Raw genomic sequence first — 25,371 nt, forward strand, 5'->3', positions numbered from 1 at the left:
GCAACCAAGGTAGACCTCAGTTTGTGACTCTTGTTCGTACAACTGGACTCGGACTTCTGAAGTTGAGAGAGTGGAACTACCCCAGTGCAATGGCTATTCCTCTTTAAAAACTCTCCCATCTGTCATCGTTGGACACAATGGACAACCACTAAGCTGACTTAAATCATGTGTTTTCCACATTCTGGTGTTTGATCTGAACAACAAATGAATCTCTTGACCATGTCTGCGTGCTTTTATGCATTGAGATGCTGCCATTTGATTGGCTGATTAGATATTGGCCTTGATGAGCAGGTGCACCTAATAATATGGCCACCGAGCATATGTCACAGTAACTTACCTTGATGTAAAATATTGTTACCTTCAGCGTATCCCTTTGCTATTTAGTCTGTACATAAATCGATTTTAAAAAAGTAACTGATGTGATTGGAGATATAAATAAACTATTAAAGTTCAAAGTTCAAAGTAAATTTTATTATGTATATATCGCCACATAAAAACCTGAGATTCATTTTCCTATGGGCATACTCAGCAAATCTATAGGTTAGTAATTATAACAGGCTCAATGAAAGATCAACCAGAGTTCAGAAGACGACAAACTGTGCAAATGCAAATATAAATAAATAGCAATAAATAATGAGAACATGAGATGATGAGATAAAGAGTCCTTAAAGTGAGATCATTGGTTGTGGGAACATCTTGAGGATGGGCAAGTGAGCACAGTTATCCCCTTTTGTTCAAGAACTTAATGGTTGTAAGGTAGTAACTTGTTCTCGAACCTGCCATACACCTGCAGATCTTGTAGCGTTCTTAGTCTCCAGCTGGAATCGTCACTTGAAGAGTAAATAGACACAGAAATTAGAAAGGGAAACACAGGTTCACTAATTGCCCCCTTGACCTTCACACTTCTAGCCCTTTATCTTGCAGCATTTACTTCTTCACCTCTCTGTGTCTCTGTCTTTCTGTCTCTCCGTGTCTCTGTCTCTATCTCCAGTGGATATATCAGGTTGTCCAACTATTTAACAAGTCAAACACGAGGAATTCTGCAGATGCTGGAAATTCAAGCAATACACATCAAAGTTGCTGGTGAACGCAGCAGGCCAGGCAGCATCTCTAGGAAGAGGTACAGTCGACGTTTCAGTCCTGATGAAGGGTCTCGGCCTGAAACGTCGACTGTACCTCTTCCTAGAGATGCTGCCTGGCCTGCTGCGTTCACCAGCAACTTTTATGTGTGTTATTTAACAAGTCTTTAGTTTACTAATATCCAAATCCTGAATCTACTCTGCTCAATTGAAGAAAGCAGGATAATTGTATAAGAGGGAGAGAGAACTTTGGTTTGCTTCAATATTTTCCACCGGAGGTGTTATAATGGTGTTTCACATGATGCATTTAATTGATCAAAAGAATGAAAAATATTGAAAGATAATAGATCTGTGGGAAGGATGAAAATTTTGCAATCTGATTTTGCATAGCGTAATTCAATTACAGCTCTAAATATCACCTCCACACACTTAATTAACACTGGGAAGACGGAGGATGTGAAAGCAAAAAAAGAGGATACTTGGCTGTTGCCAGTTTGAGTCTGGGTTTGAGGCTGATGAACTTTATTGTTGGACAAAGCATCAGCTACTGGGGAAGATCATTTTTAAAGATTAGCTTTATCTGTCATTGGTATATACAGTGAAATGCGTAGTTTGCATCAAATCCAAATCAGAATCAGATGTATTATCACCGACAAAACTGTATATCGTTAAATATTTTGTTTTGCTGTTGCATTACAGTGCAATACATTAACAATGTAATAAATTACAATAAGAGATATATACAGTATAAAAGTATTGAGTTAAATAAGTAATGCAACATGAGAGCAAAAATTGTTCGGTAATGTTCATGAGTTGGTTCATTGTCCAGTTAGAAATCTGATGGCAGAAGGAAAGACTTATTTGCTTATTAAGTCTCATTAAAGACTTATTCCCCCTGGGTCCCCTCCTCCTTCCCTTTCTCCCATGGTCCACTCTCCTCTCCTATCAGATCCCTTCTCCTCCAGCTCTTGACCTTTCCTACCCACCTGGCTTCACCTATCACCTTCCAGCTCACCTCCTTCCCCTCCCCTCATCTTTTTATTCTGGTATCCTCCCTTTTCCTTCTCAGTCCTGGAGTAGGGTCTCGGCTCGAGCTGTCGACTATCTATTCATTCAAGAGTCACCACACTTCGACACCAGCACAGCGTGCCCACAACTCACTAGCCCTAACCATAAATCTTTTGGAAAGTGGGAAGAAACTGGAACACCTGGAGGAAACCCAGAAAGAACCTTCTTGACCCCGTAAATAATAATGACTATTTGTATCACCCCCCCGCCCCCCCCCCCCCCCGCAACTAGCTGGTTCCAAACACTGTTGACTCCAGTGGAATGGTGGATGTGGTTACAGTGATTCCAGTGGTACTTTGAGGGAGATTCAACTCCCTCCCCACCACCATTCCAACTATTCCTTGACAGCTTTGTCAGCTAGCAAAGACCCACTCTGGCTCTCAAACTGATTTCATTTAAAAAAAAAATCAAAAACTCATAAATAATTAAAACATTAAGTTACAGAAACTTACTTTTTTCTTTTTATCTCAGTTGCTCATGTTTTAAAACCTGTTGTATATTGGTCTTACGATTCAAGCCAGAAATTAAGCTTGTAACGCCCAGAATCCCACCAAACTGGTGGGATTACAAATCCTGAGCTAGTTGGAACTTGGCACAAAGTCACACTTGGAATTCTGTGTTCAGTTCTGGTCTCCTCATTATAGGAAGGATGTGGAAGCTTTAGAGAGGGTGTGCAGAGGAGATGTACCAGGATGCTGCTTGGATTAGAGAGATGGTCTTATTGGGTTGAGCAAGTCAGGGCTTTTCTAGAGCAAAGAGAGATGAGAGGTGACTTGATTGATGTGTACGAGATGATAAGAGGCATAGATCGAGTGGACAGCCAGACTTTTTCCTGGGAAGAAATGGATTATACCAGGGTCATAATTTGAAGGTGATTGGAGAAAAGTATAGGGAGGGAGGATGTCAGAGGTAAGTTGTTTGCACAAGGAGAGTTGGTCGCATGGAACATCGTGCCAGAGGGGGTGGTAGCGGTAGATACATTAAGTGCATTGAAGAAACTTTTAGATGGGCACAAGGATGATAGGAAAACGGAGAGCTATGCAGGGAGAGAGGATTAGATTGATGTTGGACTAGGTTAAAAGGTCACCACAAAGTCATGGGACGAAGGGCCTGTGTGGAGCTGCATGTACGGTGCTCTATGTTCGATTGCCTGGTGTAAATGCAGGGTATCTCAGGAAGGGGGAGCCTGTTGGTGGGACTCCTTGACAGACTGAGGGCTGGCAACACTGTACTGATATCCTAAGGTGCTGCAGAGACCCACCGGGCAGGAGGTATAGAAGCCTAAAGTCCCACAAGTTCAGGAACAGCTAATTCCCTTCATCTTGAACTAACCTGCAAAACCCTAATAGCTACCATGGTATAAGAATACTATGACCATTTATCACTACAATGGACTTACCTTTTGTTCTAATTGTGTTCTTTCTGTTTCACGTTGTGCACAATTTATGTTTTCCTTGTGAATATTATCCATCCTATGCAACGTGCCTGCGATGCTGCGGCAAGTAAGTTTTTTATTGCACCCGAGCAGACATGCAATTGTGCAAGTGACAATGAACTTGTCTTTAACTTTGACTTTGAGCTTGCTCTCATTATAGCTGCTGTATACCAACAGTTCTAATTGAAATGATTAGCACTCGTCAATCACAACTGTTCCAGTTGGTTCAGTGCTCTTGTTGTGCAGTACAACAAAATACAGACATATTTCACACACACAGTGTCAATTAAGACGATAAGACCATAAGACATAGGCGCAGAATTAGGCCAATTGGCCCATTGAGTCTGTTCTGTCAGTCCATCACGGGGCGGCATGGTAGCAGGAAGTGGTTAGCGTAACGCTTTATAGAACCAGCGATCCAGGTTCAATTCCCGCCACTGCCTGTAAGGAGTTTGAACACTCTCCCAGTGACCGTGTGGGTTTCCTCCGAGTGCTCCAGTTTCCTCCCACATTCCAAAGACGTATTGGTTGATAGGTTAATTGTTCATTGTAAATTGTCCCGTGATTAGGCCAGGGTTCAATCGGGGATTGCTGGGTGGTGCGGCTCGGAGAGCTGGAAGGGCCTATTCCGGGCTTTATCTCAGTAAATAAATAAGTAAATTTATTATCCCTCTCAACCCCACTTTCCCGCCTATACTCCATAACTTTTGAAGCCCTTACTAATCAAGAACCTTTCAAATTCTGCTTTAAATATACTCAATGACATGGCTTCCACGGCTGTCTGTGACAATGAATTCCATAGATTCACCACCCTCTGGCTAAAGAAATTCCTCTTCACCTCTGTTCTAAAGGGACGTCCTTCTATTCTAAGGCTGTGCCTTCTGGACCTAGACTTCTGCAGTATAGTAAATATCTTCTCCACATCCACTCCCCCCAAGCCTTTCAATATTCGAAAGGTTTCAATGTGACCCCCCCCAGTTACGTTTATTCTCAATAAAGACAAACTTGCTGTGGGTTTGAGATTCCCCTACCCTGGGAAAAAGGCTGTGTTTATCCAGCCTATCTATGCCCTTCATGATTTCTTAAATCTCTATCCTCAGCCTGCTACAGTCCATGGGTGAAAACATCCCAGCCTATCCAGTCTCTTCATATAACTCAAGCCTTCCAGCTCCAGAAACATCCTTTTTATGCACCTTCTCCAGCTTAACGACAACTTCCTTTAACTTATTAGTTCTGATCATCCATTGGCCTGTCGTTCAGTGGCCAACACTGGCTCCCAATCTACGAATGCTGGTCTCTTGTAGAATTGTAGAATAATATTCAGAAGATGACTATTTGGTCTTTCATTGTGTGTATGCTCTTTCAAAGACCATCCTAATTAATCCCACTTCTTTGCTCTTCTTCCCCCTTGTTTTTATCCAGTTACTGGCACTTTGGACTACTTTCATCCTCCTATTGCATGTCAGGAGCTGATGTGTTCAAGCATAATTCAAAGATATACAAAGTATATTTATTATCAAAGTATGCAAATAAAATACAGCTCTGAGATTTGTCCCCCCGCAGGGAACCACGACACAAAGAAACACCATGGAACCTGTTCAAAAAAACATCAAACACCCAACACGAGAGAAAAAGGATACATTGCGCAAAGGGCAAAAAGCGAGCGAACGACACATCGAATATCAAACGTCAAACCAGGAGTCCAGTAGCATTCAGTTCAGTTCAGTGCCACACCACTAGCCAACGCAAACCGCAGGGCCGTTCTTTACCAAAGCGCCCCAGATCACCCCAATCAAACTGCACAAAAACAGAAAAAAAGAGCAACCAGAATCCAGAACCACTTGCACTTGAAACTCAAATTCCCCCAAAACGAGTCAGCAGCCTCGCTGGTCAATCCTTGCAATGTCGATCCCAAGACCCCTGTACTTCCTCCGACAGCAGCTAACAAGAGCAAGAGGAATGTAATTCATCAGCATGTCACAATGTCTTCAATCTTCACTGTCCTCCTCGTTCAGCCTCTGTTTGTCAACACACTGCTGGCAGCCATACCTTTAAGTGTCAAGGTCCTGACGAAGGGTCTCGACCTGAAACGTCGACTGCACCTCTTCCTAGAGATGCTGCCTGGCCTGCTGCATTCACCAGCAACTTTTATGTGTGTTTCCTGAGCTCTAAACTTGCTTTTATAAATTTTATCACCTCTCTTTCCTCCAAGGCTCTTCTTAAAACCTACCTCTCTGACCATTTTAATTTGCCCCATGACTCTCCTCATTGGCTTAATGTTAATGAGCTGCATGGTAGTGTAGTGGTTTGCACAACGCTTTACAGTACAGGTGACCTGGGTTCAATTCCCACCGCTGCCTGTAAGGAGTTTGTACATTCTCCCCGTGACCGCGTGGGTTTCCTCAGGGTGCTCTGGTTTCCTCCTACAGTCCAAAGACACACAAGTTGATAGGTTAATAGGTCATTGTAAGTTGTCCCGTGATTAGCCTAGGGTTAAATCAGGGATAACACATCCCCCTACCCCATCTTTCTAACGTCCAGCAAGTACTGACCCAGAGACATCCAATGCTCCTCATATGTTAACACTTTCATTCCCGGAATCGTTCTCTGGACTCTCTCCAATGCCAGCACACCCTTCCTGAGATAAGGGTTAGATAACTGCACCCATGTGGCCAATGAACGTTAACTGGGAATAATTTTTTTTGGCAGCAACAAATAATGAAGTCGTGGATTGGTAGAATAAAGTCTGCGTAGCTTTGAAACATTGTATGAGCCTCAGCCTCACAAACACGCGAGGATCTGCAGATGCTGGAAATCCAGAAGAAACGCACACAAAATGCTGGAGGAACTCAGCAGGCCAGGCAGCCTCTATGGAGAAGAGTAAACAGTTGATGGAGAGTAAACCCCACATAGACTTTGTCGCACATCTTTGGTCAGTCTCTCACAAAACGCAGGATCTCCCGGTGGCCGCCCATTTCAATTCCACTTCCCATTCCCATTCCAACATGTCAATCCGTGGCCTCCTCTATAGCCACGATGAGGCCACCCTTGGGTTGGAGGAGCATTACTGTATAATCTGTCTGCGTAGCTTCCAACCTAGTGGCATGAACATCGATTTCTCGAACTTCTGGTAATTGCCCCCCCCCCCACCTTCCTTCACCTTTCCCCATTCCTGTTTCCCTCTCTCACCTTATCTCCTTACCTGCCCATCACCTCCCTCTGGTGTTCTTCCTCCCCTTTCTTCCATGGCCCTCTGTCCTCTCCTATCAGATTCCATTTTCTCCAATCCTTCATCTCTTTCACCAGTCAATTTCCTACCTCCTTACTTCAGCCCTCCCCCTCTCCCAGTTTCACCTATCACCTGCCGCCTTGTACTTCTCCCTCCCTTCCCTCCACCTTCTCACCCTGACTCCTTCCCTCTTCCATTCCAGTTCTGAGGAAGACTCTCAGCCTGAAAGACTGACTTTTCACTCCTTTCCATATCTGCTGCCTGGCCTGCTGAGCTCCTCCAGAATTTTGTGTGAATCAGAGCTTACCTAACATGCTTTAAAATAACAATTGGTACTGTAATGTCCTCGGCACAGATATGGCAAATCAGTTTCTGTTCCACCTAAATCCTACAGTTGCTGAAACCATGCTTATTTTTTTCTCTGTTTTATTGTGGTCACTAGTGTTTAGGAAGCTGATTGAATTGAAGAACTGATTTTGCACTCTGTGAAGCAATGTCAGTTTGCATTTTGGCAACTGATGTACTGCCACACCAGGCGACTCATAGGATAGAACAGCCTTCGATCAGGTCACTTCAGGAGAATTTTTATAAAGGACTTCACACATAAACCTTACTTTCCTACTTACTGTCCGTTACATCACTGGCGTTTAGGACAGCAATGAAGGTCCTCCATCTCTGGTGGTGTTCAGGGTTTCCTTCATCATGTTGGTAACTTCCTCTTGGTTTTCACTACTGTCAATTATGCAAATCCTAGGAGGAGACTCAGAAATACCATGCACTCAGATGTAGAAGGATTCTACATTAGTGTTTCTGTAGAATTTTGCTTTAACAATTTAGTCAGGATTGTTAGCCCTGAGCTGAACCCCCAAACCTGTAGGATTGGTGGATCACTCTTAGTCTACCCTCTACCCTTTGACCTGTTTGGCATGGGTGACCCTACCAAAAGCCAAAGCATAAAGCCCTGACTCCAGCCAACATAGCTCTCCAGGTCATTGAGGCACACAAGCCTCAAAACCTAGTGACAAAGTTGTGGTCCACTTTGGTCATGCATAAAAAGTATTGAGAAAAGATACAGTCAAATAAATGCACTTTAGTGGCCACTTTATTAGGTACACGTGTACACCTGCAAATATCTAATCAGCCAATCGTGTGGCGACAACTCGATGCATAAAAGCATGCAGACATGGTCAAGAGGTTCAGTTGTTGTTCAGAGCGAACATCAGAATGGGGAGAAATGTGATCTTTTTTAAATTTTTTTTTATTTAAATGCAATTGTGAACAATAGCCAGATCAGAAATGCTGATAAGTCAACTAGTTCTCAAAGAGAACTCTGATAGGCCAATCAGATGGTTCACTGCTGCTCAGCGTTAGAACACAGGCACAAGGGTCGCTAGCCCCTGTACCCCAGAAACACACCTGAGCAGTGCGGTGGAGGTACGCACTATGCACGACCTGATCTGAAAGCATCATGTTGACTCGGAACAGATCGTGTTCACGGTGGAACAGCTTGGTCAAGGATGGGGTGATCAGCACTGATGGACAAATTATACCTCCACTGCACCAAACTTTAAGTGACTTTAACTGTGGAATGGTTGTTGTTGCCAGATGGGGTGGTTGGAGTATCTTAGAAACCAACCTTTCTTATGCCATAGACCCCTACCGTGAACCCCAGGTTGGGAACCCCAGCTCTAAAGTTTCCAAAGAGTGGCGTGAAAACAAAAAAAAACATCCAATGAGCAGGCAAAATGTCTTGTTAATGAGAGAAGTCAGAGGAGAATGGCCAGACTGGTTCAAGCTGACGGGAAGGTGACAGTAACTCAAATAACCACACGTTACAACAGTGGTGTGCAGGAGAGCATCTCTGAATGTACAACACGTTGAACCTCGAAGTGGATGGACTACAACATGAGCATACAGAAATACACTGTGGCCACTTTATTAGATATAGGACACACCTAGCCAAGTGACCGCTGAGTACACAGTGTGTGAAATGGTTGTCATATTTCCTACATTAGATCAGTAACCACACTTAAAAAGTAATTTATTGGCCATAAAGAGCTCAGTGATGCTCTGAAATGATAAATGAGTCAAGCCTTTCTTTTTAATGTCAAACACTTGGGTTGCTTCCTCTCTGCTTTTAACAAACATCTGCTACAGGGGGACTGAAAACAGTAATTGATGTTGGAAATGCATGTAGTTTGTGAAACTTAATCCACTTAATGGAATTAATAATCATAAAGACACCTATAGGGACATGCCATACCTGGAAAAATACAGACCTTGGCCCATTAAAGAAAGCATTTCTATTGATTACAATAAGAATTGCTGATTTTTAATGCAACTGTAGACGACATTAAAACTCTATACATATCTTGTGGCAACAATTTTATTGTTCTCACTAGTTATGTAGGAAGGAATCATATGAAAAGGTAGGCGAAATCTTTTACTTTAAGTGTTTTGTTTTAGATCACATTTACTGCGTTGGAGTTCACTTCACTGCTCTTTTCCTTGCTTAGATAAAAAGAGGCGTGAGTTCTCTGTATAGATGGGAACAGTCCCTTGAGAGGTTGCAACCCCTGCTTGAGTACCTGAAGGGGCTGGCTCCTCAGGTTTTGCCTGTACTTCAGCTCCTGGTGTAAGGACACCCAGTACAGACGGGGGAGGGTTGCTCGGGACTCGTTCTTGGGCTTGAGGAAGATAACCACTCACCATTCTAATCAAAGGCACTGCCCGAGCCATCTGTTTGCCCCTCTTCCAGGGTTACATACGTGCACGGGTGTCTTTGTAAAGGGGGACCATGCGGTCACTGTGGGTACAGTGCGGGATTTCCCACAGAAATACTTTCAGTTGAACTCTGTCTTTTTTGTGTGTTTCCCCCTAGCTGTCAGCCTGTGGTTTTATATTGCCATGTGCTCCTGTCCCTGCTCCTGCTCTACTCTGGCCCCTGTATTACTGAGTACTCCGTCTCTCACCTGCTTCTCATTGTTACCTGTATTGCTGCCACCTGTGTCTCATTGTGCTCCACCTATCACCTGCCTCTCTGTTTACTGCTCAGTGTATTTCAGTCCTGTGTTTCCAGCTGTTTGTTGCCAAATTGTGCCAGTGAAATTTCCTGAGCCTTTCCAGCATTTGTATCTCAACTCTGTCCATCTGAATATTGACTCTGTCTGTTTCCCGACTCTGGTTTTTGGATTTCTCTGGATGTTTTGATCTCTGCTTGAACTTTGACTCCAACTTTGTTTGTACCTCGGGATTTGTTACTCAATTAATATCACTGTGTTGGTGTGTGGCCAAGTGGTTAAGGTATTGGTCTAGTGATCTGAAGGTCGCTAGTTCCAGCCTCAGCTGAGGCAGCGCATTGTGTCCTTTGAGCAAGGCACTTAACCACACATTGCTCTGCGAGGACACCGGTGCCAAGCTGTATCGGCCCTAGTTCCCTTCCCTTGAACAGCATCGGTGGCATGGAGAGGGGAGACTTGCAGCATGGGCAACTGCCGGTCTTCTGTACAACCTTGCCCAGGCCTGTGCCCTGGAAACCTTCCAAGGCGCAAATCCATGGTCTCATGAGACTAACGGATGCCTATAAAAAATACCACTGTATCACTGTGTGCACAGTACTGGGTCTGCGATTGGATCCCTGCTCCAGCGCCCTGACAATGTTATACAGATAGTAGTAACCATATTTTAATTTGAAATTAACAATCTTGTAAATCTCTGTTTGTATTTTGTGAGTGAACAAAATTTTGTAGTTTTGTTTAAAAAAAAAGAAACAGCCCGTTAAATTGGAGAGCTTTTTGCCTCCTGGTGCACAGACAAACTTTTCAATCTTTTCCCCAAAGGATGTTGGGATACTTAGTACCTATCTAGAGGAGTGAGACTTGAGATATAAAGTAGTGGGAAGCAGATTCATTCTGAGTGTTCATAGAACATCTATTAGTGCAGCACAGTACAGGCCCTTCGGCCCACGATGCTGAGCCAATCCTTTGCCTTACTCCAAGATCAATCTAACCCCTCCATCCCACTAACCCCTCCAGCTTTCTTTCATCCATGTGCCTATCTAAGAGTCTGTTAAATACCCCTAATGTATCTGTCTCTACCATCACCCGGGCACCAGGTCGCATGCACCCACCACTCTCCGTGTAAAAAGTCTACCTCTGATATCCCTCCTTATACTTATTTCAAAAATATGCCTTATTTATAAAAAAATACAGTACAGGTGATACATGTACAAGATGATAAGAGGCACAGGTCGAGTGGACAGCCAGAGATTTTTTCACTCAACAGAAATGCCTAATACAAGAGAGCATAATTTTAAGGTGATGGGAGGGATGTTGGAGATAAGTTCTTTACACAGAGTGCGGTGGGTGCATGGAATACCCTGCCAGGGGTGGTGGTAGAAGCAGATCCATTAGGAATTCTTCGACGGGCACATGGATGATAGGAAAACGGAGGGGCAATGTAGGAAGGTCGGACTGGTCTCTGAGTAGGTTGAAAGGCCAGCACAACATTGTGGGCCGAAAGGCCTGTACTGTTCTGTTCTATGTTCTGTGGTCATATTCATGGTGCAATCAAACCAATAAATACTCTTCGCAGTACACACACAAAATGCTGGAGGAACTCAGCAGATCAGGCAGCATCTGTGGAAAAGAGTAACAGTCAATGTTTAGGGCTGATAGCCTTCTTCAGGACCGGAAAGGAAGGCGGGGGGGGAGATGCCTGAATTAAAAGGTGGGGGGAGGAAGGAGGCTAGCTGGAAGGTGATCGGTGAAGCCGGGTGGGTGGGAAAGGTCAAGGGCTGGAGAAGAAAGAATCTGACAGGAGAGGAGAGTGGACCAGAGGAGAAAGGGAAGGAGGAGGCAACCCAAGGGGAAGTAATGGGCAGGTGAGAAGAAGTAAGAGGTCAGTGTGGGGAATAGAGGAAGTGTGGGGGGTGGATTTTGTTCACTGGAAGGAGAAATCAATATTCATACCATCAGGTTGGAGCTTACTCTTACGAATTATAAATAGCACTCATGGTTCCTGTTTAAAACAAGGCACCTATGAAATGTGTTATTCAGGATCTTACACTATGGTCCTATCCGATTTGAAGAATCTGTCGCTCTGTCACCCGCACATGGTGGCTGTATGGTGCCTGTGAATGAGATGTACTGTGTCTCATGTATAGTTCTCACTGTCACCTTACTGGAGAAATGTGAAAGGATGAGACTGGAGACTCACAAAGACTTGCAAACTTGTAGCATCTAATCTCAAAGTTCAAAATTCAGAGTACATACACCCTGAGGTTCTTTCTTCTGCTGCTGTACTCAGCAAATCTATAGAACAGTAACTGTAAACAGGATCAATGAACAACAAACTGCGCAAATGCAAATATAAATAAATAGCAATAAATAACGAGAGCACGAAATAACAGGGTAAAGAGTCCTTAAAGTGAGATCACTGGTTGTGGGAACATCTCAATAGATGGGTGTAGTTATCCGTTTTGTTCAGGAGCCTGATGGTTGAGAGGTAGTAACTGTTCTTGAACCTGGTGGTGCGAGTCCTGAGGCTCTTGTACCTTCTACCTGATGCCAGCAGCGAGAAAAGAGCATGGCCTGGGTGGTGAGAATCTTTGATGATGGATGCTGATTTCCTATGACAGCATTTCATGTAGATGCGCTCAATGGTTGGGAGGTCTTTATCTGTGGTATGCTAGGATGAATCCACTACCTTTTGTAAGATTTTCTGTTCAAAGGCATTGGTGTTTCCATACCAGGCTGTAATGCAGCCAGACATTTCACTTTCCCATACATATCCACAGAAGTATGTCAAGGTTTTTGATGTCATGTCAAATCTCTGCAGGCTCCTAAGAAGTACAGGTGCTGTTGTGCTGTCTTTGCAATTATATTTATACGATAGGTCTAGACAGGTCCTCTGAGAAAGTGACACACAGGAATTTAAAGTTACTGACCCTCTATACCTCTGATCCTCTCATGAGGACTGACTTATGGACCTCTGGTTCCCCTCTCCTGAAGTCTACAATCCATTTCTCGGTCTTGCTGACGTTGAGTGAGAGGTTGTTGATATGGCACCACTCAGCCAGATTTTCGAATTCCCTCCTACACACCGATTCATCACCACCTTTAATTCGGCTCACAACAATGGTGTCACCAGCAAACTTGCATATGGTGTTGGAGCTGTGCCTAGCCACACAGTCATGGATGTAAAGCGAGTAGAGCAGGGGGCTAAGCACACATCGCTGCGGTGCTCCTGTGCTGATGGAGATTGTGGAGGAGATGAGTTTGCCAATCCAAACTGAAAGTGAGAAAATCCAGGCTCCAATTTCATAAGGTGGTATTGAGGCCCAGATCTTGGAGTTCACTGATTGGTTTTGAGGGGTCAATGCTGTTAAATGCCGAGCTGCAATCAATAAAGAGCAACCTGATATATGCACCTTTGCTGACCAGATGTTCCAGGGTTGTGCGAAGAGCCAATGAGACAGCATCTGCTGTGGACCTGTTGCTCTGTCGGTGAATTGGACTGGATCCAAGTCGCCACTCAGACAGGACACTCAACACCAGCCTCTCTAAACACTTCATCACCGTGGATGTAAGTGCCACTGGGTGATAGCCATTGAGGTAGGTCACCACGCTCTTCTTGGGCACTGGGATGATTGAAGCCTGCTCGAAGCAGGTGGGTACCACACACTGCTGGAGCGACAGGTTGAAGATATCGGTGAACACACCGGCCAGTTGGGTCAGCACAGGTCTCCAGGACTCGGCCAGATACTCCATCCAGACCGGACGCCTTCCTTGGATTCACTCTCTCAAAGGCAGCCCACACGTCATCTTCAGACACTGAGACCAAAGAGTCGTCGGGAGATGTGGGGGTGTGCAATGTTTCCTCCCCGTTCAGGTGGTTAAAGCGAGCGTAGATGGTATTGAGGTCAGCCCCATATCACTTCGTTTGGCTTTATAGGAGGTTGTGGCGTTCAAATCCTGCCACAGCTGTCGAGCATCCCTCGTTGATTCCAGTCTAATCTAATATCAGAATTGGGACTTTTTTCTTCGTACAACTGCTTCACTGAGGAAGAAACAGGATTAAGCAATAATTTATTCTTAAAAAAGAAAAACAGCAATGGTATGCTGGTTATTAAAAACAACAAAGTGTGTTGATGCAATAAGGGAACGGAATCTCAACCCACATAAACCACCAAGAGTTATCTGCAACCCAGCAATAGTGGGAAGTTTCCTGTGATTCATCTGTCATTCGCAGTACAACTTTAGTTCATCTTGATAAACAGTGAGACTTCTGTCACAACCAATTCCAATCAAAATTTCATTTCTAGTTGGTTCAATCTCAACAAACCACTTTCAAAGTGAGGCGAGAAGAAGTAAGAGATCTATTTTATCCAAAAATGGCTCGAAGATAATCTCCCAGCAAAAGCATCTTATGACCTAATGTCCCAGTCAGTGAAGAAATCTGCCCGCAATGATCAGGTGATCCCTGTGATACAGACACTTTCTAGTCTGCCTTCAGTTGATAGGGATGTCAGCTGATCGTGGTTCCAGGAGCTGTGATGTCATCGGTTGATAGGGATATCAATTGGACGTAGTTCCAGGAGCTGTGATGTCATCGTTTGATAGGGATGTCAGTTGATCGTGATTCCAGGAGCTATGATGTCATCAGATTGCCCGAGCATCCAATTGTGCAGAAGAATTTCCACAAACTGTAAACTAGAAAGTAAAAACCATTTTTTTAGCTTATCTTTTAAACATTTTACAGAGACATACTGTATGATTATGGTAAGAGGTAAATTTTCAGAAATAAATCTAAAAAGGTTTAAAAATCCATTATGTCTTGAAATATTTATTGGAGGAAATTACAATCCATAGACATAGATTAGAGTTTTGGACTAGATGGTTTGCTAAGCTGTAATTAAGGCGGAGTATGCAACAAAGCATTGGATCTTCAGAGTAGTTTGTAAATGGTGGTAATTTTTATCAAATCATTGATTTATCTTGATTGTGATTAGGGAAGTTTACGAAAATTTACCAACTATGAGTAAGTCCAGAGGTTGCTATTGGTTACAAGATCTGGGTCATTGTAAAGGAAAAAAAAATCCATAGCTGTGATTCCAGGCATTCCTTCCCTGGCAATCTGGATTCTGTCTGCTTTGCCTGGAAGATAAGGAGGGAATATCTGCTGTGTTACGAATGGAAGATGCAGTGGATGAGACACAGTCTGTATCCAAGCTCAGAAAATACTGGTGAGTGTTCACACATTTTAAAGCATATTGCAAGGTTTTCAAAGCAATGACCTTTTGTCGGAACTGGAAAAATTAGATATGTAACGGCAAAAATTTCTAAAATGATCTCTCAGGAATACTCATACATCAATGACACACAGCATCCTTTCAAATAGTAATATATTAGAAGCTGCCATCCTGTTGCACTGCATTGAATCATACTGAAGATATTGCATGTCTCAACGTGGCAATCTCCTCTTTCTCTCTCTCTGGCAAATTGGTCTGCTTACTGCGAATGTGATAATACTATTTATGTCCTGACATAATTGAGTTCAGAAGTCAGGAAGTTATGTAGCAGCTTTACAAAACTGTAGTTAGGCTGCCTCTATAGTACTACACACAGTTCTTGTCACCCTATTTTAGGAAGGATATCGAGGCTTTGGAGAGGGTGCTGAAGAGGTTTACCAGGATGTTGCCCGGTTCAGAGAGCGTGTGCTACAAGGAGAGGTTGGACAAATGTGGGTTGTTTTCCCGGGAGTGGCTGAGAGGAGATCTGATGGAGGTTTATAAGATTATGAGAGGGATAGACAGAGTAGACAGAGTATCTTTTTCCAAGGGTTGAACAGTCTTATACTAGAAGGCATACATTTCATGTGGGGGAGGGTAATTTCAAAGGAGATGTGAGGGGCAACAGAGACTGGTGGGTGTCTAGAATGTGCTGCCTGGGCTGGTGGTGGAAGCAAATACGATAGAGATTTTTAAGAGATAATTGAATAGGCACATGAACATGAGGAAAATGGAAGGATATGGATATTGTGCAGGCAGAAGAGGTTAGTTTAGTTGGCCATTTGAATACTAATTTAATTGGTCTGGCACAATATTGTGGGCCGAAGGGCCTGTTTCTGTGCTGCACTGTTCTATGTTCTATAATTATAGAAGCACTGAATTTCTTACATACGCCATCATCTCATGAATGTATTACTTGATGGCAATTGGTAGCTGGTTTATTAATCTCACAAGCACTGGGGTACAGGGAGAAACTTTACGTTACACGATCGCCATACATATCAGTACATCGAGGTGGCGCAAGGGAAAAGCACTAGCAGAATGCAGAGCAAAGCTTTACAGTTACAGAGAAGGTGCAGTGCAGGTAGACAATATGGTGAAAGGCCACGATGAGGTGGAGTGCGAGGTCGAGAGTCCACGTTATCATACAAGAGGTCAGAGAAAACTTATAGATTTTCTAAGGATGTTGCTGGGACTCAAGGCCCTGAGTTATCAGGAAAGGTTGAGTCAGTTCAGACTTCATTCCCTGGAGCATAGGAGAATGAGAGGAGATTTGATAGAGGTATACAAAATGATGAGGGGAAAAGATAGGGTTAATGCAAGCAAGCTTTCTTCCACTAAGGTTGGGTTAGAGTAGAATTAGAGGTCATGGGTTGAGGGGGAAAGGTGAAATATTGAAGTGGAACCTGAGGGGGAGGTTCTTCACTTTGAGGCCTTTAGCCCATTAAGTCTGCAGAAACATTCACCGCATTGCCCTCTCTTTCTACAGCTCTGCAACTTCCTCCCTTCCGGCGGTCCCAGTTAGGCCTCCCTTACCTGGCATAGATTAGGGGATTACTTGGTCAAGCACCTTCACTCTGTCTGCCCGAGGGATTTCCCGGTGGCCACACATTTTAATTATACCTCCCAGATTTTTTTCCGTGGCCTCCTCTACTGCCACAATGAGGCCACTCTCAGGTTGGAGGACCAATACCTCATATTCCCTCTGGGTAGATTCCAACCTGATGACATGAACATTGGTTTCACCAACTTCCAGTAATTTCCACCCCCCTTCTCTCTTTTCCATTCCCCATACAGGCTACCCTCTTACCCCATCCCTTCTGCTCACCTGCCCATCACCAACCACTTTGTGTCCCTTTTCCTTCCCCTTCTCCCATGGTCCACATTCTTCTCCTCCTTCTTCAGCCTTTTACCTTTCCCACCTATCACCTATCACCTATCACTTTCCAGCCTCTCACTCCACCCCCCCTCCTCCGCCCACCATCTTCCCCTTCACCTGGCTTCATTACCTGTCAGCTTGTACTCCTGCCCCTCCCCCTCCTTACTCTGGCTTCAGTCTCCTTCCTTTCCAGTCCTGATGAAGGGCCTTGACCCAAACATCGACTGTTAATTCCCCTCCATAAATGCAGCCTCACCTGCTGAGTTCCTCTACATTTAGTGTGTGTTACTCTGGATTTCCAGTGTTTGCAGAATCTTTTCTGCTAAGCCTGTCCTTCTTTCCTGTTTTTGGCCTGAGGCCCTCTAAACCTTTCCTTTCCATGTGGCTGTCCAAAAACCTTTGAACGTTGTTAATGTACCTGCCTCAACCTTTTCCTCTGGCAGTTCATTCCATATACACACCACTCTCTGTGTGAAAAAGTCGCCCCTCAGCTTCCTACTAAATCTCTCCCCACTTACCTTAAACCTTTGCCCTCGTTCTCGATTCCCCAACCCTGGGAAAAAGACCCTGCACATTAAACCTATCTATTCCACTCATGATTTTATTTACTATAAGATATAGGAGGAGACTCAGGCCATTCAGCCCCTCAAGTCTGCTCTGCCATTCCATCATGGCTGATTTACTATCCCTCTCAACCCCATTCTTCTGGCTTCTCCCCATAACATTTGACAACCTGACTGATCAAGGACCTCAAGGACGAGGAAATCTGCAGATGCTGGAAATTCAAGCAACACACATAAAAATTGCTGGTGAACGCAGCAGGCCAGGCAGCATCTTTAGGAAGAGGTACAGTCGACGTTTTGGGCCGAGACCCTTCGTCAGGGCCCGAAACGTTGACTGTACCTCTTCCTAGAGATGCTGCCTGGCCTGCTGCATTCACCAGCAACTTTTATGTGTGTTGATCAAGAATCTATCAACTTCTGCTTTAAATATGCCCAGTCACTTGGCCTTCACAGCTGCCTGTGGCAATGAATTCCACAGATTCACCAACCTCTGGCTGAAGAGATTCCTCCTTCTCTCTGTTCGAAATAGGAGTCCCTCTATTCTGAGGCTGGTCCTAAACTCCTTACTATCTTCTCCCAATTCATTATACCTCATCTTTTATACACACCTAACCTCAGTATAGTCATGGAGTCACAGAAACTGGCAGCACCATTGGAGGTTATTGTGTCTATCCTATTCATGCTATCTGGAAAGATTTTCCAGTCTAATCTCTCTGCCCAGCTCTCATTTTGAGCCCTACACATCATCCAAGTAAATATTAACTGTGTTGTGTTTGCAGGCAATGAGTTCCACCAGGCCGATCATATTTTAGATGAGAAACCTTCCCCCCCCAGACCCCTCTAATCTTCACGTTATATTGAAGGAGTCAGCCCCCCCAGACCTCCAGCTGATGATCACTTTATGTAGGGAGAATACGTCCTTCTTATTCCCACACTCGAGGCCACCCTTTATTTTGGACCCTTAGACTAAACTCCTCCTTTTCAACGAAAAGAACCTGACCATTCTCAGCCGTATCGCACGTGTCAGCTGTTGCAAAATGTTATGTAACAATGTACAACATAATCACGCCATGATTGTTTGCCTTCCTTGAAAACTATCCAATTACAGGTTACATAACTGATCCCAATCTGGCAAGTAGATTTGTTTGGCAGTGTTAACTAGAGTACGAGGAATGTATCTTCCCGTAAAACTAATTAACAAACTTCTAGAGGTTATGTAATTTTAAAAAAATAGAATGACACGAAGTGACTCTCTCTTTCCCCTCTCTTAAAGGCAGACAGTTCAAAGTTCAAAGTAAATTTATTATCAAGGTACATATATGTCACCATATATAACCCTAAGGTTCATTTAAATAGCAGGCATATTCAGTAAATCCAAAAAAGCCATAATAGAATCAATGAAAGACCATGCCCAACAGGACGGACAGACAACCAATGTGCAAAAGACAACAAACTGCAAATACAAAAGAGAAAAATTTGAAAAAATATTTTTATCCCAAAAACTACACAGTTATATGAGACTGTGTAATCCTGGGGTTTAGTTGAAAGACATTTCTCTTTCTCTTGCTAAGGGCTTTTTCACAAGGAGTCAGGTCCTTAAGTCGCTATACTAATGAGCTGAGGGTCCCCGTCGAATCCCAGGAAGTCTTTAATCAAATCATACTGGAATAGCTTCATTACCTTGAGGAGTTGCATATCCCTCTCCTGAGTCGACGACCCATTTCCACCCTCAGTGAGGGAATTTCAGAAAGTGTACCTCAAGAGAATTTAAAGCTAAATCACGTCTATTTTAATGCAATGTACATCACTTGTAAAGCTGATGATCCCAGAACTTTAATTAACACAGGAGAGGCGGGTGGAGTGTATACGATAAGTTGCCGTTGCTGAGATTTGGTCGAAGGACAGACAGAACTGTTAACTCAGTATCCCATGGTATTCCATTGTGTCAGGGGGTAGTATTGTGATAGGAGGTATTGTACTGTTAGTCAAAGGTTGGAATACTTAATATTGAGGAACGATGTCCAAGAAAGCAATGTGCTGATGAAGGGTCTTGGCCCAAAACGTTGACTCTCTATTCCTTTCCATAGATTATTATGATTATGATTGTGATTATGAGGACACGTAGTCCCCTTTTATTGTCATTTAGTAATGCATGCATTAAGAAATGACAAAAATGTTTTTCCAGAATGATATCATGAAAACACATGACAAACCGACTTAAAAACTGACAAAAACCACATAATTATAACATACAGTTACAACAGTGCACAGCAATACTGTAATTTGATAAGAACAGACCATGGCACAGTAAAAGTCTCAGAGTCTCTCAAAGTCCCATCATCTCATGTAGACGGTAAACCCCCAACGCCGCCAACTTGCCGATGCAGCATCCCGGAAGCATCCAACCACAGTCTGACTCCGAGTCTGTCCGAAAAACTCTGAGGCTCTGACCACCTCCCGACACCGATGCACCGAGCACCATCTCTGCCAAGCGTTTCAACCCTGGCCCCAGCAACAGGCGATACACAAAGCTGAGGATTTGGGGCCTATGTCTCCGGAGATTCTCGATCGCACAGTAGCAGTGGCAGCGAGGCAGGCATTTCAGAAGTTGCTCCAGATGTTCCTCTGCACTTTCACGGCTGTCTCCATCAAATCCGGTTTGATGTACGGCCCCCTTGTTACACATATCGATAGTCATTCGGAATGGCCACGTGCGCTGCATGGTGCCGCCATCTTCTCCCTCCCTCCCTGATGCCTGACTTGCCAAGTCCCTCCAGCATTTTGTGTGTGTATGTTACTCACGATATTTTAGAAGACTCCTCAAACGGGTAGAGATTAGAAACAGAAAGGTGGCACAGTTTGGTAAGGGTTAGCGTTTCGCTTTACAGCGCCCATGATTGGGCTTCAATACCCTTCGCTGCCGTAAGGAGTTTGTACGTTCTCCACCTGGCTGCTTCAGTTTTCTCTGGTTTCCTTCTACATTCCAAGGACACACGGGTTAGTAAGTTGTGGGCGTGCTATGTTGTGGGGCAGGAAGCATGGTGGTATTTGTGGGCTGTCCCCAGCACAATCATCAGGCTGCGTTGGTCACTGACGCAAACAATGCACTTCACTGTGTGTTTCGCTGTCTCATTGTACGTGTGACAAATACAGCTAATCTTTAGAAAAAACGGTCTTTAAAATATCTTTATCTTTCAAAAAGGGTGCGGCCACTTTGTTGAAGACATGGAGTTCATCAGTCAGGAGGACTCAGAGGAGCAGCGTAGATAGTATCAAGCTAACCCCCCCCTTTCCCATCCAGCCAACCCACCAAGCATCTCTTGCCCTACCCAGGGGTGAACGTCCAGTCCGCATCTTGGCCATATCGGATGTCGACTCCACAGAAATGGTCAAAGCTGAAGGAAATCAGCGTCAGCGGAATGAGTGATTGTGTGAGGCAGATACACACACGTCAGCAGGGCCCAAGGTAACTTTGCTTGTTATCTCCCTTCTGCCTGGTCCATAAGTGAGGCTGACAGCGATGGAGCTGCATAGTCTTTGGTTTGTTGCATGGACCAGGCTCTTCAGGTCCTCATTGCCTGTTGTAACCTCCTAGAAGTGGCGCTGGAAGCAGTGTGAGAGAGCACCCTGGAATCCATGCTCGGTTAACCTCTGCAGGCCAGCTCTCCTGTCAATACTCCTCTCCAGTCTTCACTCCCTGGAAAACAAACTGGATTACCTTCGTCTGCAACTGATCAGAGAGAGATGAGGAACTGCTGTGTGCTTGTTCTTATGGAAATGTGGCTCCAGGCCAACATCCCATGCACCATCAATCTTCAGACCACAGCAGTCAGGATCTTGTGCTAATATAATTTTATGACTGCATAGGGCTTTAGGGTGGTGAGGTGGAGAGACGTCTCTCCCAAAGGAGGTGTAAGGCTCTCCTTCCTTCTGCTAGCCTGCTGGTCACCCTTGTTCAAGGTGTAGCACCTGCTTAGCCCCCCCTCCCCTCCCCGACTGAGTCACATGAAGCCATGGGAGCAGGTGGTGGATGGTTGTTGTATGAGCAGCTGGTATGTATCGCAAGTCCTGGTTGTTTGACCACTGATGCCAGGTAGACAATCTCTGAAGAGTATTGATAATGGCTCGGGTCACACATCTTATAAAGGTACTGCCCAGAACAAGGCAATGGCAAAGAGCTTATGTAGAAAAATTTGCCGAGAAGGTTCATGGTCATAGAAAGCCCATGATCACCCACGTCATACGCCATGGAATATGCTGATGAAGAGTATATTTTATGTACTACATTGCACTGCTGCCACAAAACAACACATTTCATGACAGATGTCAGTGATATTAAATCTGATTCTGATTCAACAGTAAGGCTGCTTTTGAACTTCAAAAGAAATTAGCTGTATGCTTTATGGCATGGAGGCAGATCTTCATTTTAGATGCAGTTTTAAACATGACCAGTTGTGTCGCTATTGAGCACGGCTTTGGCAACTATGGAAGGCAAGAAAGTTTCAAAGGGAAAAGAAAGTTTTAAAAAGGAAAATAAATAGTCCATTTCTGACACTTCCTTTCTCTTTGCTGATCTCTCTGTCTCCATCTCAGGACATGGATTAGCAACTAACATCTTTCATAAGTCTGTAGATTCCCACTTTGTATCCTGTCACACGGCCTCCTGTAAGGGTGTCTTCCTTCTTTGCAGTTTCCTCATCTCTGTCAGATTTGTTTCAGTGATATATCACAGAATTCAAAGTGTCATACAGCAAGGAAAAAGGCCCTTTGACCTAACTGGTCCATGCTAACCCAGATGTTCCATCCAGCATTTGACCCTTAACCTTCTAAACCTGGTCCTGATGAGGGGTCTCGGCTTGAAACATCAACTCCATGGATGCTGCCTGATCTGCTGAGCTCCTGTAGAATTTTGTTGCTCTGGATTTCTAGTACCTGCAAAATCTCTTGTGTTTATGGCCTTCTAAAGCTTTCTAATCCATGTACCTGCCCAACGATCATTTAGAAGTTGCTGTTGTACCTACCTTAACCTCTTCCTCAGGTAGATCCACCCGACTCCTCTGAAGTGTTCTTTCTGCAAGGTGGTGCACCCTCTGCCACAATGGATGGAAGTATGTCTCATTCACCATGCTGGGCAGAACTACATGAAACACAACAGAACAGAACATACGAAGTAGCAAAGAAACAACTACAAAACCATCCTTGCTTCACCCACCCGCATGCATACACGGTTCTCTCACCCCAGGACAGGCCATCTTCTTCGGCCTCCAGCGGATTTGTGGATTTGTAAACGTTGCAACTTCATCTTCCCGAATGGATTCCCAGAAATTCGCAGACTTTAGGATGTCTTCTTGTGCTTTGATGTGGAATTTCAATTGACCTTTGGGCTTCAATCTGGACTCCCAATCGCTTTGCTTCCACAGATGCGGCCTGACCTGCTGAGTTTCTCTAGGCACTTGTTCTATGATCAACACGTGAAGTCTCTTGTATCCCTGTTTTGTAACAGAGGATGAAAGAATTCTGGGCCCGCTATGCAGCCCATTGTGCGGAGGTCCAGAGATAAAGACGACAAAGAGGTGGTTGTGGGAGGCAGAGCGGCGGCTTCAAGTTGGTAGATTGGGCCACGTTCAAGGCTCCATCAGAGGGTCTGAATCCTATACACCATGGTTGTCACAGACCTTATAAAAACAGTTGCAGATGATTGTGTCCCGTCAGAATCATTTAGAGTCTTCCCTGGAAGCCCTGGATGAACCATGAGATCTACAATCTGTTGAGGGTCAGATCAGTGGCATTCAGGTCTGGCAACCAGGTTAAATACAAGAGGTCCAGGTGTGACCTACGGAAAGTCATTTTACTTGCGAAGTGGCAACTCTGGACCAAACGTGAATCCCCGAAGGATGCTTGACAGCTGAGGCAGGGTTTGAGCCCTATCACCTTCGGCAAAATGAAACTAAGCAACAAAGATGACCACAAAGCTTCGCCCTCAGTAAGCTCAATGCCTTTGATGCTCACTTTGACCATCAAAACATGTCGTAGTGGTTAACTTGACACTGTTACAGCTCGGGGTGTTCTGGACTCCAGAGCTCAATCCCCATTCCATTCTGTAAGGAGCTTCTATGTCCTCTCCGTGGACTGTGTGGGTTTTCTCCAGGTCCTCCAGTTCCCTGCCACAGTCCAAAGACGTACTGGGTGGGTTAATTGGTCCCGTGATTTGGTTAGGGTTAATTGGGGTTGTAGGGTTGCTGGGATGACATGGCTCGAAGGGCAAGAAGGACCAACTCCACGCTGTATCATTAAATAAATTGAAAAAAAAATGGTGGCACCTTCACGAACTCCCACAACCCCCAATGACCCTGAGATTTCAGTCTCTGAGGCTGATGTGAGAGCATCCTTCCTTCAGAAGGGTGAACCCACAGAAAGCATCCAGGCCTGATGGGATACCTGGCCGCGTAGTAAAGATCGGTGCTGATTAACTGGCTGGAGTGTTCAGCGATATCTTTAACCTCTCATGTCAGCTGTCTGAAGTGCACACTTGCTTCAAGCAGGCTTCAATTATACCGTTGCCTAAGAAGAACGCAGCAACCCTCCTCAATGACAATTATCCAGTAGCACTTACGTCCTCTGTGATGAAGTGTTTTGAGAGGTTGATAATGAAACATATCAACTTCTGCCTGAGAAGTGACTTGGATCCACTCCAATTTACCTTCCGTCACTGCAGGCCAACAGCAGATACCATTTCATTGGCTCTTCACTCAATCCTGGGACATCTGCACAACAAAGATGCATACTGTACATCAGGATGCTCTTTATCGACTACAGCTCAGCATTTAATACCATCATCTTCTCAAAACTAGTCAATAAGCTTCAAGACCTTAGCCTCAATACTTCCTTGTACAACTAGATCTTCGATTTCCTCATTTGCAGACCCTGGTGAGTTTGGATTGGCAACACCATCTCCTCCACAATCTCCATCAGCACAGGTGCACCACAAGGCTGTGTGCTTAGCCCCCTGCTCTACTCACTTTAAATCAATGACTGTAAGGCAGAACACAGCTCCAATGCTACTCTCCAAGGCAGAGTACAAAGTAAATGGCAGGATACTTGGTAGTGTGGAGGAGCAGAGAGATCTGGGGGTACATGTCCACAGATCCCTGAAAGTTGCCTCACAGGTAGATAGGGTAGTTAAGAAAGCTTATGGGATGTTAGCTTTCATAAATCGAGGGATAGAGTTTAAGAGTCACGATGTAATGATGCAGCTCTATAAAACTCTAGTTCAGCCACACATGGAGTACTGTGTCCAGTTCTGGTCGCCTCACTATAGGAAGGATGTGGAAGCATTGGAAAGGGTACAGAGGAGATTTACCAGGATGCTGCCTGGTTTAGAGAGTATGGATTATGATCAGAGATTAAGGGAGCTAGGGCTTTACTCTTTGGGGAGAAGGAGGATGAGGGAAGACAAGATAGAGGTATACAAGATATTAAGAGGAATAGATAGAGTGGACAGCCAGCGCCTCTTCCCCAGGGCACCACTACTCAATACAAGAGGACATGGCTTTAAGATAAGGGGTGGGAATGATGCACTATCAATTACTCCAAAAGACTGGAAGTAGAGTAAATACTGAAAGGCTTTTATTAACAGTAAATGGACCAACGTCCATGCTGAGTACCTGTCCTGGACTGAGGGAGGAGCAGTGACACACTTGCCTTTACTCAGGGGTCTGTGGGAGGAGCCACAGGAGCAGTCAGCAGAGGGGCGTGTCCAGACATGGAACCCAGTTACAACCTGTATATATGGCTTACCACAGGGAAGTTCAAGGGGGATATTAGAGGA

The sequence above is a fragment of the Mobula birostris genome, chromosome 27 (assembly GCF_030028105.1).
Source record: "Mobula birostris isolate sMobBir1 chromosome 27, sMobBir1.hap1, whole genome shotgun sequence".
In the NCBI taxonomy this organism is placed as follows: Eukaryota; Metazoa; Chordata; class Chondrichthyes; order Myliobatiformes; family Myliobatidae; genus Mobula; species Mobula birostris.